This window comes from Scyliorhinus torazame, chromosome 9 (assembly GCF_047496885.1).
Source record: "Scyliorhinus torazame isolate Kashiwa2021f chromosome 9, sScyTor2.1, whole genome shotgun sequence".
In the NCBI taxonomy this organism is placed as follows: Eukaryota; Metazoa; Chordata; class Chondrichthyes; order Carcharhiniformes; family Scyliorhinidae; genus Scyliorhinus; species Scyliorhinus torazame.
In genome coordinates, this window is record NC_092715.1 from 254,515,184 (window position 1) to 254,528,001 (window position 12,818).

The window sequence follows — 12,818 nt, forward strand, 5'->3', positions numbered from 1 at the left end:
CCAGGCATCGGACCGCATTTTGAGCAGTCTGATGCACTGCTCAATGACAGCACGGTTGGCAACATAGAACAGTACAGCGCAGAACAGGCCCTTCGGCCCTCGATGTTGCGCCGAGCATTGTCCGATGTGCCTCATTATATCGGTTCTCCGCCTCATGCTCCGACCTCCACACTGACATCATCAGCCAGGACCTCAGTAGGTACCCCTGATCCCCCTTGAGCCAACCCGTCATACTGGGATGGTCCTCGACGAAGCCGGGGATCTCCGAGTATTCCAGGATGTAGCTGTCATGCAGGCTCCCTGGGACCTGGGCACCCAAGCACCTGATCTGGAGGTGATGGTCAAAAGCGAGTTAAACATTCAGGCAGTGGAACCATTTCCTGTTAATGAAGGGCACCTCCTGATGCCTTGGTATGCACAAGGCAACATGCGTGCAATCAACTACCTCCTGGACCTAGGCATCCCGGCAATGATAGAGAATTCTTCAGCCTGGGCACCTTGGTGGGCTTGGCGACCTCCGCGGCCAACGGGAGCTGGTGTTCCTCCACCTCCATGGGGTGCCAAGACAACGAGGACGTGGCACAAGTGTTGCACTGTCTCTATGTTGAGCCAGAGTCTCCTGTGGCACATACTGTCCGTCATCTAATCAAAAGACCAATGACGCCTGTAAACCTTAGGCGCTCGCTGGCATCCCCCACTGGGTTCCTCCCCGGCCTGACAGGCAGGTTTTCAGGTTGTGTGGCGGCCCCCTGCACATGGGGTGCTGCCTCCAGCCTGCATCAACGTTGTTGCCTTCTCTGGCGTTTGGTTGTCGGACTGCCACCTGTACCACGAGCGCAGCCTCTGCGCGACCGACGCCATCATCCATTTTGGCATCTACAAGTAATTGGAGAAGGAGCCAGACCGACGGGTTTCCACCCCGGGACACTCGTTCCCCAAGCCTCCCCACCCTTATGTGTCCTGCCTTCTCTCAGAGTGCCGGAAAACCTCTATACCCCAGACTCCAGCCTAGAACATAAGGGAGGCCGTGCTCCGGTGCCTTCCCCTGATCCACACAATTACCCTTTGGTCGTAAGGATATCCCCAGTGCTGAAGCCCAGCTCTAGAGTGTTTGATTGTTGACTGCTGCTTCTATGGTGCTGACCCTTCTAGAGTTCAGGCAAACAGTTCAAGCTTCAAAGTGTGATTGAAATGTGATGGAATAATTATCATTGAGACATGGCATGTGTACCCATGCAAATCCATTAGAGTAATATTTTACTGGCAAAAAAGGTCAAAATTAAAGATTTGAAGAACTACCACATAACATTCCACATATCACACTAATCATTAATCAACAAGGAAATGTCACCGTTCCATATTGGAAACAATACAAAGCTATATCAGCTCATTTTCACACAAAAAACACACACACGGTATCACACCCTTCCTTAATCTTCCTTATCTTCCTTCAATCTTGGAGATAGACTGTCCACTAATATCCATAAAAACCCACTGACTCCCACAGATACCTCAACTCCACCTCTTCACACCCCACATCCTGTAAAGACTCCATCCCATTCTCCCAGTTTCTTTGCCTCCGTTCCCATGATGCCACTTTCCAAAATGGTGCTGCTGACATGTCTTCAATCTCCCTTAATCGTGGTTTCCCACCCACTGTGGTCGACAGGGCTCTCAACTGTGTCCGCCCCAACTTCCGCACCTCTGTTCCCATGCCTTCCCTCCCAGACCCAGGATAGGATTCCCCTTGTCCGCACAGCAGCAGTCTCCGCATTTAAAGAATCATTCCCCGCCGGTTCCGCTAACTCCAGCATGATGCCACCACCAAACACATCTTCCCCTTATCCCCCTGCCAGCATTTCGCAGAGACCATTCCCTGTGGGATACCCTAGTCCACTCATCCATCATCGCCAAAACCTCACCTTCTTCCCACAGCACCTTCCCATGCAATTGCAGAAGGTGTAACACCTGCCCCTTTACCTCCTCCCTGCTCACCGTCTAAGAGCCTAAACACTCTTTTCAGGTGAGGCAGCACTTCACATACACCCCCCCCCCCCCCTTCACCCTCCCTCAACCTTGTCGATTACATTTGCTGCTCCAAGTGCAGTCTACTCTACATTGGAGAGACTAAACACAGACTGGGTGACTGCTTTGCCGGACACCTTTGGTCCGTCCACAAGCAAGATCCAGTCCCTCCTGTCGATTGCCATTTCAACTCACCCTCCAGCTCTCATTTCCACATGTCCATCCTTGGCCTGCTGCAATGTTCCAGTGAAGCCCAGCGCAAACTGGAGGAACAGCACCTCATCTTCCGATTAGTCACGTTATAGCCTCTGGACTTAACATTGAGTTCAACAGCTTCAAACTGTGAATTCCCTCCCCCACCTTCATCCCATTTTTAATTCGATCAATTTATTTTTGTTTCTTCCATTGATCTGTTTCCCTCACCTCACCCCACCATTCCATATTGGTACCAATACAAAGCTATGTCAGCTCATTTTTACAAAGTCAAACACATTGTATCACCCCTAATAGGTCCCTCAACAGAAACAGAGGATAAGCCTAAGAATGTGTTATCGGGACCAGAACTTTATCGCAGAAATTATCTGTCCATCAATGTGTAACTTGTTCCACGTATCAGTGTCATTCTCCGTCCAGGAGCCGCAGCTGTGCAGGCCCCTCCCACACGCCCAATCTCACCGGAACTAAATCCTGGCATCCACATATTCCACTGGCCCTCAAGGCGCAGTTCGACATCTTTGATTTCCATTGTGTTTAACCCGCGGTGATGAGCCAGTTACATGCAGCACTCACCACACCAGCAACAAAAGCATCAGCAATCTCCTAAAGCATTTCTTCAATGGCGTCATCAGGTGGCCCATTTGGATCAATCTCGTGCACCAGATCCCGCAGCATCTTCTTGCTTTAAATGGATTGCCTTCAGGACTCATACACCCCCCTGAGCTCGGTGTACCAGGACCCAGGTATCTTTGAAAAAAATTATCCTTTCCAGCTACAGAAAAGGAACAAAACGGCAACAGCAGCCTCCAGGCATTTGCAGCCATCAGCAGAAGCAAGCAGCAAACACAACTTGCAACCTCACAACTAACAAGTTCAATTCCTTATTAGCAATAGCTTTCAACGGCTCACAGTCAAAGGGAGTTAAAGTGGAGTTCAGAATATAACCAAGAACATGGCTCTGTCCTGGAAATATTTGGTAGGACCAACAGGCAGCAGCTATAGTTGCCCCTGTTATGGGTGTCCACAATATTTAAAGATGGCTTGAAGGCCTCACAGAAGAAAAGCCCCTCAACCATCCCTGTCCCAGGGACGACCCTGACCTGGAACGCTTCAGCCCCCCAACATGCCTAACCCCCCCTGAGAATGGCTCCTCACCCCTCAGCAGCCATTCTGCCAGCTTAATGTTTCAAAAAAGGAGTACTAAACAATGCCCATGTGATTTATTGCTGAGGAGCCGGTTCATTCCCGGGAACATGTTACATTCGACTTCAATATCGCTAATGGGATGGAAATTGATACAAATTGGGGTAAGTGATGTGCTCATCATATGTAGGCGTGATCTGGAACTCGCCACAGGGTTAGATAGAAAATGGCGCGAATCTCAATTTTGGCCTTTCCCGCTATTTAACCGGCGTGCCCAGATCCGCACGGTCGCAACACAGTGATTAAATAGCTCCTGTAGATTGGAATTATCCGACCTTGAACCAAGTCTCATGGTGGAAGCTGGAAAGGAGAGTGTTTCCCATTGTGGAGGCCAACGGGAAGCCACAACATATGTCCTGGCTCTGACCTTTTTAATTCTGCATCTGGGTGCAGTGCGCCATCTGTCGGGGTGGGGGAGCCCACCTCGCTGTCATACCCGGGTGGCCATTAAAAAGGCACCTGACCGCTAAAGAAAGAAGAGACTGGTGTATGTCTCCTTCTTCTTTGTTCCTGTTAATTCCCTTATTTCCCCTTTCTTTTATTTTTTGCCGTTACGTTTTTGATCCATGGATGTTTAATGGGCCTGTGACTTTAAGGCAAAGCAGCCTTCACCTTTAATTTAAACACTAGGATTCAGAAGGCTGTACTCTGTTAGGCTGGTAGTTGCAGATTTTCTGACATCAGTGCTGACTCGGTTTGATTGATGTGGTGGTGGCAAATGAATTGGCCCAAAATGCTGTGCTCTGCCTGGTAACAGGTGGCGCTTGGATCTGGGTAGAGTTTTGGTTTCAGTTTGACTCCTGGCTGCTCTGAGGAAGGACTACTGTCCACTCCCCTCTCTGGTTTGCTCCTGAAAGTCTGTGTTTCTGAACTGACAGGGAGCCTGGATGAATCTATGTGCAGGAGAACAATCACAGACCATGCCAGCAGAGTCCAGAACTGACTAACTCTCTCTGCAGAAAAGGCTGATGGAAATCGACCAACTCTCTCTCTCTCTCTAGACCAGGCAAAGGGCAGGAAATAAACCATGATCTGAAAGCAGAGGTTGTTGTGAAGCATAAGAACCCCTCCAGGAAAAGCTGTGAGTAATATGTTTCTAATCTACAGAGGAGATTGTTACAGGCTGCAAACCAAGGACTTTGATTAACCGCATGCTGTGAGGAAAGCATGTTGAAGAACCACCATTGGAAGCAAAGACTCTTTATATTTAAACCTCCATCCTTATTATTTTCATCCCCCCCCCACCCCGTGTTTGTCTGTCTTATGTGTGTGGATAGAGGATGGGACAGTTAAAGTGGTTAGTAGGTTCAGCTTGTTGTTATCCCGTTGTACTTGCTGCATATTTCATCTCTATTCTTGTTCTAAATAAACAGTAATTGTGTTGCAACTTACAAACCAGGTGGCTGTAATTATTGGGCGGCCAAAGACCAAAGATTTCGGGAATTTGTCGAAGAATTATTGGTTAATTCGCTTCAGTTGCAACTTTGGGACGAGTGGGGCTGGAATTGACCACACATCGGGGGCTGGTTTAGCACAGTGGGCTAAACAGCTGGCTTGTAAAGCAGAGCAAGGCCAGCAGCGCGGGAATTCCCGTACCGGCCTCCCTGAACAGGCACCGGAATGTGGCGACTAGGGGCTTTTCACAGTTATTTCATTTGAAGCCTACTTGTGACAATAAGTGATTTTCATTTCATTTCACTTGCCCAGGATGTCGTAACAGTGGAAGATGGAGTCCCTCAATGACATTGAAGCGGGACTGTCTACCTGATAGACACTACCCCCTCCGCCCCCGTGGTGCGATGTTCCAGGGTCACTGGCAGCCTCCAGCCCAAATTCTGGATGCAACCCCAGGTGTCCTTCGGGTAAGTCTCACCTTTTGTGCGCCTTGTTGGTTCAGACGTGTCCTGGGCCAGTGCATCTTCTGGCTGGTGTCACAGGGAATCAGATGCAGTGCAGGGGGCAGATTCTGGTCAGGCATTCATCTGCATCTCATCAGCGGGATGCAAATCGGTTCCACGACAGCCTCCAACGGAATTCACGATCTGCCATGGTGGGCACAAGCGGAAGATCCCACGAGAAAACTGATTTATGGGCCTCCACCCGGATTCTCTCCTCCTGCCAGCCATTGATGCAGCCGGTGGGAGCATTGAAGAATACCACCCATAGAATCGGTGATCAGATTTGGTGCTGGCATTGTCAAGTTTCATCCTAGCGTTTCTCCAGGAATTACTTGAAAGTGTGAATATTGGAAATCTGAAATGGAAACATAAAATGCTGCAAATAATACTTTGGTGCAAATGCTTAACAGGTCATGAAGCTACTGTGAAGAGTGAAATGGAGTTGATGTATTTCAGGTCGATGAGTTCTGAGGACTTTCCGACAGCACCTTCTCATGCAAACGTAACACCTCTCCTATAATATCCTCCTATTTCACTCTCTGAGATCCATACACTTGAATTAAAACAGCCATTGAGTTGTGTTATATTACGTATAGTAATATCTTGTTACTCATTTGCTTACTTCCAGAACGGTCGGATGGTTGATGTTAGGTAACACTCAAAGTCTTCAAATTAAGCAAATACTATTTATTGAGTAATGATTATAAATAACTATGAGTTTGTTCACTCTTCTGATTTGATTTGATTTATTATTGTCACATGTATTAGTATACAGTGAAAAGTATTGTTTCTTGCATGCTGTAAAGCATACTGTACATGAGGAAGGAAGGAGAGAGTGCAGAATATAATGTTACAGTTATACCAAGGTGTAGAGAAAAGATCAACTTAATACGAGGTAGGTCCATTGAAAAGTCTGATGGCAGTGGGGAAGAAGCTGTTCTTGAGTCGGTTGGTACGTGACCTCAAACTTTGGTATTTTTTCCTGACGGAAGAAGGTGGAAGAGAGTATGTCCGGGGTGCGTGGGGTCCTTAATTATGCTGGCTGCCTTTCCGAGGCAGCGGGAATTATAGATAGATTCAATGGATGGGAGGCTGGTTTGCGTGATGGACTGGGCTACATTCACAACCTTTTGTAGTTTCCTGCGGTCTTGGGCAGCGCAGGCTCCATACCAAGCTGTGATACAACCAGAAAGAATGCTTTCTATGATGCATCTGTAGAAGTTGGTGAGGGTCGTAGCTGACATGCCAAATTTCCTTACTCTTCTGAGGAAGTAGAGTCGTTGATGGGCTTTCTTAACTATAGTGTCGGCATGGGGGGATTGTTGGTGATCTGGACACCTAAAAACTTGAAGCTCTCGACCCTTTCTACTTTGTTCCCATTGATGTAGACAGGGGTATGTTCTCCACTAGGCTTCCTGAAGTCGATGACAATCTCTGCCCCATACCTGTTGATCGCAATCCTGCTTTTCCCAGGAGCATCTCCGTCCTTTTGTTTATTCATTTTTCCATGACCATCTCCTTTTGTCTTGTACCATCACCCCTTTTGTCATTCAACCTCTCCTGCTTCCCACCCCCACGCAGTCTTCCCTTTTGTATTTTCCTCCCCCTCCTCCCCCTTTGCCTGCCTCTGTACTCCTTTCAAGTCTGTTACTTCCCTGGCTATTCTCCTGTTGTGATCTGTGGTAAACCACTGTTGCACCTCTATTAGGTGATGTATGTTAGGACCTGTACTACAGGTTTGTTAGTAGTCCATGCCTGCTGACTCCGCCCAGTCGGCAGAGTATAAATATGTGTGTCCTCCATGCTGCAGCCATTTCGCCAGCTGCTGTGGGAGGCCACACATCTTAGAGCAATAAATCCTCAGTTGTACCCAACTCAAGTCCCTAAGATTTTCAAAAGATGGACCTCCGTATCAAACCAGATCACCTGCAGCTGGATCCGCATTCAAGCGATGCCAAAAAGGACTTTCAACACTGGCTAGCTTGTTTCAAGGCGTACATCAACTCGGCGTCCACCCCTGTCTCGGAGGCTCAGAAGATACAGATCCTGTACTCGAGGTTAGCGTCTTTCTGCTCACCCAGGACGCGCCAAGCTACACCGATGCCATGATGCTTCTCAAGGAGAATTATGCTCAGAAGACGAACACGCTCTTCACCAGGCACGTACTCGCCACTCGCTCTCAACTCCCTGGTGAGTCCATATAAGACTTCTGGCGGGCCCTAATCCCACTCGTCCGGGACTGTGACTCTCAGGCCGTTACGGCCACTGAACATTCGAACCTTCTTATGCGGGATGCGTTTGTTACGGGGATTGGGTCGGGCCTCATACGCCAGCAACTGTTAAAGGGGGCCACGCTCGACCTAGCGGAGACAAAGAAACTAGCGCTCTCCTTGACGGTCGCCTCGCGCAACGTTCAGGCCTACACGCCCAGCCGGGCGGCCCACCCCTCCTACGCATCGTGGACCCCACAGACGGCCGCCCCAGCGGGGGTCTTACCCAGCCAATACACCTGCGCCACGCGCCAGCCAGCAAACCCCGGGGGTCCCCGTTGTTATTTCTGTAGCCAGCAGAAACACCACCGCCAACGCTGCCCGGCCCGCGCTGCCCTTTGTAAGGCTTGCGGCAAGAAGGGGCACTTCGCTGCGGTGTGCCAGACTCGTGCAGTCGCCGCTATCACCCCCACCCTCTCATTTACGGCCAGTGGGCACCGCCATCTTCTTCCCCCCCCCCCGAGCAACACGTGCGGCCCATGGGTGCCGCCATCTTGTTCAACCCCCGCCACGTGCGGCCCATGGGTGCTGCCATTTTGTACTCCTCTAGACCTTCAGCTGCCATTTTGTCCTCCTCGAGATCTTCAGGCGCCGCCATCTTGTCTCCCCCACAGCACATGGGCACCGCCAGCGTTCCAGGACCAGGGCCCCCCGGGCTCCCCGTTATCCTACACCAGCGACGACCGACCACAACTCGCCTCAGTGACCATCGACCAGTCTCGTCCGCACAATCTGGCCACCGCATCGACCAGCGTGAAAGTCAACGGACACGTGACCTCTTGCCTGCTGGACTCCGGGAGCACCGAGAGCTTCATCCACCCGGATACGGTAAGGCGCTGCTCCCTCGCAGTACACCCCGCCAATCAAAGAATCTCCCTGGCCTCAGGATCCCATACCGTGGCAATCCGGGGGTACTGTACGGTCACACTCATGGTCCAGGGCATAGAATTCAGTGGCTTCCGCCTCTACGTCCTCCCTAACCTCTGCGCTGCCCTACTGCTACGCCTGGATTTCCAATGCAACCTCCAGAGCCTAACCCTGAAATTCGGCGGGCCCCTGCCACTCCTCACTGTGTGCGGTCTCGCAACTCTAAAGGTCGATCCTCCTTCCCTCTTCGCAAATCTAACCTCGGATTGCAAACCCGTCGCCACCAGGAGCAGACGGTACAGCACTCAGGACAGGACCTTCATCAGGTCCAAGGTCCAGCGGCTGCTTCGGGAAAGCATCATTGAGGCCAGCAACAGCCCCTGGAGAGCCCAAGTGGTAGTAGTTAAAACTGGGGAGCAACACAGAATGGCCGTGGACTACAGCCAGACCATCAACTGGTATACGCAGCTCGACGCGTAACCCCTCCCACACATATCTGATAAGGTCAATCAGATTGCACAGTACCAGGTCTTCTCAACTGTAGACCTCAAATCCGCCTACCACCAGCTCCCCATTCGTAAATCGGACCGTCCATACACTGCCTTTGAGGCAGACGGCCGCCTCTATCACTTCCTCAGGGTTCCCTTCGGCGTCACCAATGGGGTCCTCTAAAGGGAGATGGACCGAATGGTCGACCGGTACGGTTTGCAGGCCACCTTTCCGTACCTAGACAACGTCACCATCTGCGGCCGCAATCAGCAGGACCTCGATGCCAACCATGCCAAATTTCTCCACGCCGCCACTCTCCTAAACCTCACCTACAACAAGGAGACGTGCGTGTTTAGCACAACCCGCTTGGCCATCCTCGGCTATGTGGCCCAGAACAGAGTTTTGGGGCCTGATCCCGACTGCATGCGCCCCCTCATGGAGCTCCCCCTCCCCCACTGCCCCAAGGCCCTCAAACGCTGCCTGGGGATCTTTTCGTACTACGCTCAGTAGGTCCCAAACTATGCGGACAAGGCCCGCCCACTCATACAGTCCACCCAGTTTCCCCTGACGGCCGAGGCACAACAGGCCTTCGCCCGTATCAGAGCCGATATCGCCAAGGCCGGAATGCATGCAGTAGACAAGACGTTGCTTTTTCAAGTGGAGAGCGACGCATCAGACGTTGCCCTAGCTGCCACCCTCAACCAGGCAGGCAGACCCGTGGCATTTTTCTCCCGCACCCTTCATGCCTCAGAAATTCTCTGTTCGGTTTCCCCGCCTACATCCACAGTGACAGGGGATCCTCCTTTATGAGTGATGAGCTGCGTTAGTTCCTGCTCAGCAGGGGTATAGCCTCCAGCAGAACGACAAGCTACTATCCCCGGGGAAACGGACAGGTAGAGGGGGAGAACGGGACGGTATGGAGGGCCGTCCAACTGGCCCTGTGGTCCAGGAACCTCCCGGCCTCCCACTGGCAGGAGGTCCTCCCTGATGCACTACACTCCATTCGGTCACTACTGTGCACTGCCACTAACAACGCACCCCATGAATGTCTTTTTGCCTTACTCAAGAAGTCCACATCCGGGGTGTCTCTCCCGACTTGGCTCGCAACTCCAGGACCCGTCCTGGCACGTCCGACTCCACAAGGCGGACCCGTTGGTGGAAAGGGTGCAATTGCTCCATGCAAACTCCCAGTACGCCTACGTGGCATAGGCCGACTGCCACCAGGATACTGTCTCCCTCAGGGACCTGGCACCAGCAGGTTCCACCCCCCCCCCCGAACCCGGCGCCAATCTACCCTCCCCCGGCGCTCCCAGCAGCAACCCCCCCGGGACCATCCATCCTTCTCCTGCCCACGCCCGAGAATGAAGAGGATTTCGGCACGCTCGCGGAGGCTCCGGATATCGGACCAGCATCGGCATCTCCGCCACCACTACGTCGCTCCCAGCGGCACATCCAGGCCCAGGACCGGTTAAACCTTTAACTGGCCCACTGGATTTCAAAAGACATTTTTTTTCTCCCTCTGTCAAGGATTGTAAATGTAAATGTAAAAAGAAACCCATTTGTTGTACCTAGTTCTCCACCACCCCCACCGGACTCAATTTTAACAGGGGGTGAATGTGGTAAACCACTGTTGCACCTCTATTAGGTGATGTATGGTAGGACCTGTACTACAGGTTCGTTAGTCGTCCCTGCCTGCCAGCTCTGCCTAGTAGGCGGAGTATAAATATGTGTGTCCTCCATGCTGCAGCCATTTCGCCAGCTGCTGTGGCAGGCCACACACCTCAGAGCAATAAAGCCTCAGTTGTACCCAACTCAGGTCTTTGTGCAATTGATCGTGCATCATGATCAAACACAACGGACCCGAAACTATGCAGGAGAGGTAGCAGCGGTGGAGAATTGATGAAAGCTCATCGAAACATATTAACTGCGATTCTCACTGCATCGTTTATCCAGCGCTTTCTGCTTTTATTTGCGAAGGATTTACTCTTCAGCACAATGCTGCAAACATCCTGGGAGAGAAATCATGGAGCTATTAAATATGTTTTAAAGAGTCACTCTGGACTCAGAGGGTTAACTCTGTTTCTCTCTCTCTCCACAGATGCTGCCAGACTTGCTGAGTTTTCCTCCCAGCTTTTTCTGTTAATTTATGGGCGGCACGGTAGCACAGTGGGTAGCATTGTTGCTTCACAGCGCCAGAGTCCCAGGTTCGATTCCCGGCTTGGGTCACTGTCTGTGCGGAGTCTGCACTCTCCCCGTGTCTGCGTGGGTTTCCTCTGGGTGCTCCGGTTTCCCCCCACAGGTCCCGAAAGACATGCTGTTAGGTGAATTGGACATTCGGAATTCTCCCTCTGTGTATCCGAACAGGCGTCGGAATGTGGCGACTAGGGGATTTTCACAGTAACTTCATTGCAGTGTTAATGTAAGCCTACTTGTGACAATAAAGATTATTATTATTTCACATTTCCGGCTTCCGCAGTATTTTTTGTATATTCGTTCGTGGGATGTGGGTGTCGTTGGCCCAGCCGGCATTTATTGCCCATCGCTAATTGCCCTAGTTCAGAGGGTCGGAAGTCACATACAGGTCAGACGAGGTAAGGTTAGCAGATTTCCTTCCATGCAAGACATTCGTGAACCAAATGAGCATTACCCTGAGTCTCGGGAATACTAATCCAGTGACAATACCACTATCCCACAAACGTTCCCATTTTGCTTTTGTATGAACAATCTTGTTCGTTTGTCGGCAAAAGGCTGCTAGATTAGCAGCCAAGACTCACCCAATCAATTGACAATGAGGCTGTTGGCAATTGGCACAAGAACATGAATGTTGGCAATAGCAATTGGAGGCAGGTGGCTATGTGATAAAGGTGCCAGGAATACATTCAATCAGCGTTGGCAACTCTATTGCTAGCTTGAGATAGCGATTCTACCATTTAACAAGTATGAGTATGCTTATTACAAGCACCACCTCATAGTGACATATGAAGCAGGAGCAGGTGTTGGCCATTCAGCCCCTCGAGTCTGGTTGTTCTCCTACCTCTGCTACACCTTCCATACTATCCCCAAACTCTTTGATTCCCTTGGGATCCAAAAATCAAGCGATCTTTGACTTGAATAAACACAACGACCGAGCGTCACAGCTCCCTGCGGGAGAAGCACTAGTTAGGCCCCATTTAGAATACTGTGAGCAATTTTGGGCCCCACACCTCAGGAAGGACATACTGGCACTGGAGCGGGTCCAGCGGAGATTCACACGGATGATCCCAGGAATGGTAGGCCTAACATACGATGAACGTCTGAGGATCCTGGGATTATATTCATTGGAGTTTAGGAGGTTGAGGGGAGATCTAATAGAAACTTACACGATAATGAATGGCTTAGATAGGGTGGACGTAGGGAAGTTGTTTCCATTAGCAGGGGAGACTAGGACCCGGGGGCACAGCCTTAGAATAAAAGGGAGTCACTTTAGAACAGAGATGAGGAGAAATTTCTTCAGCCAGAGAGTGGTGGGTCTGTGGAATTCATTGCCACAGAGGGCGGTGGAGGCCGGGACGTTGAGTGTCTTTAAGACAGAAGTTGATAAATTCTTGATTTCTCGAGGAATTAAGGGCTATGGAGAGAGAGCAGGTAAATGGAGTTGAAATCAGCCATGATTGAATGGTGGAGTGGACTCGATGGGCCGAATGGCCTTACTTCCGCTCCTATGTCTTATGGTCTTATGGTCTTAAGATTCCAAAGATTGACAAGCCTTTGAAAAATTAATGGTTCTAAGTGCGTACTCTAAAGATACACTTTCAGTCAAATGCATTATAAGAATAATTCGGCATTGCCATGCAGCAGTCAATTTTGCACC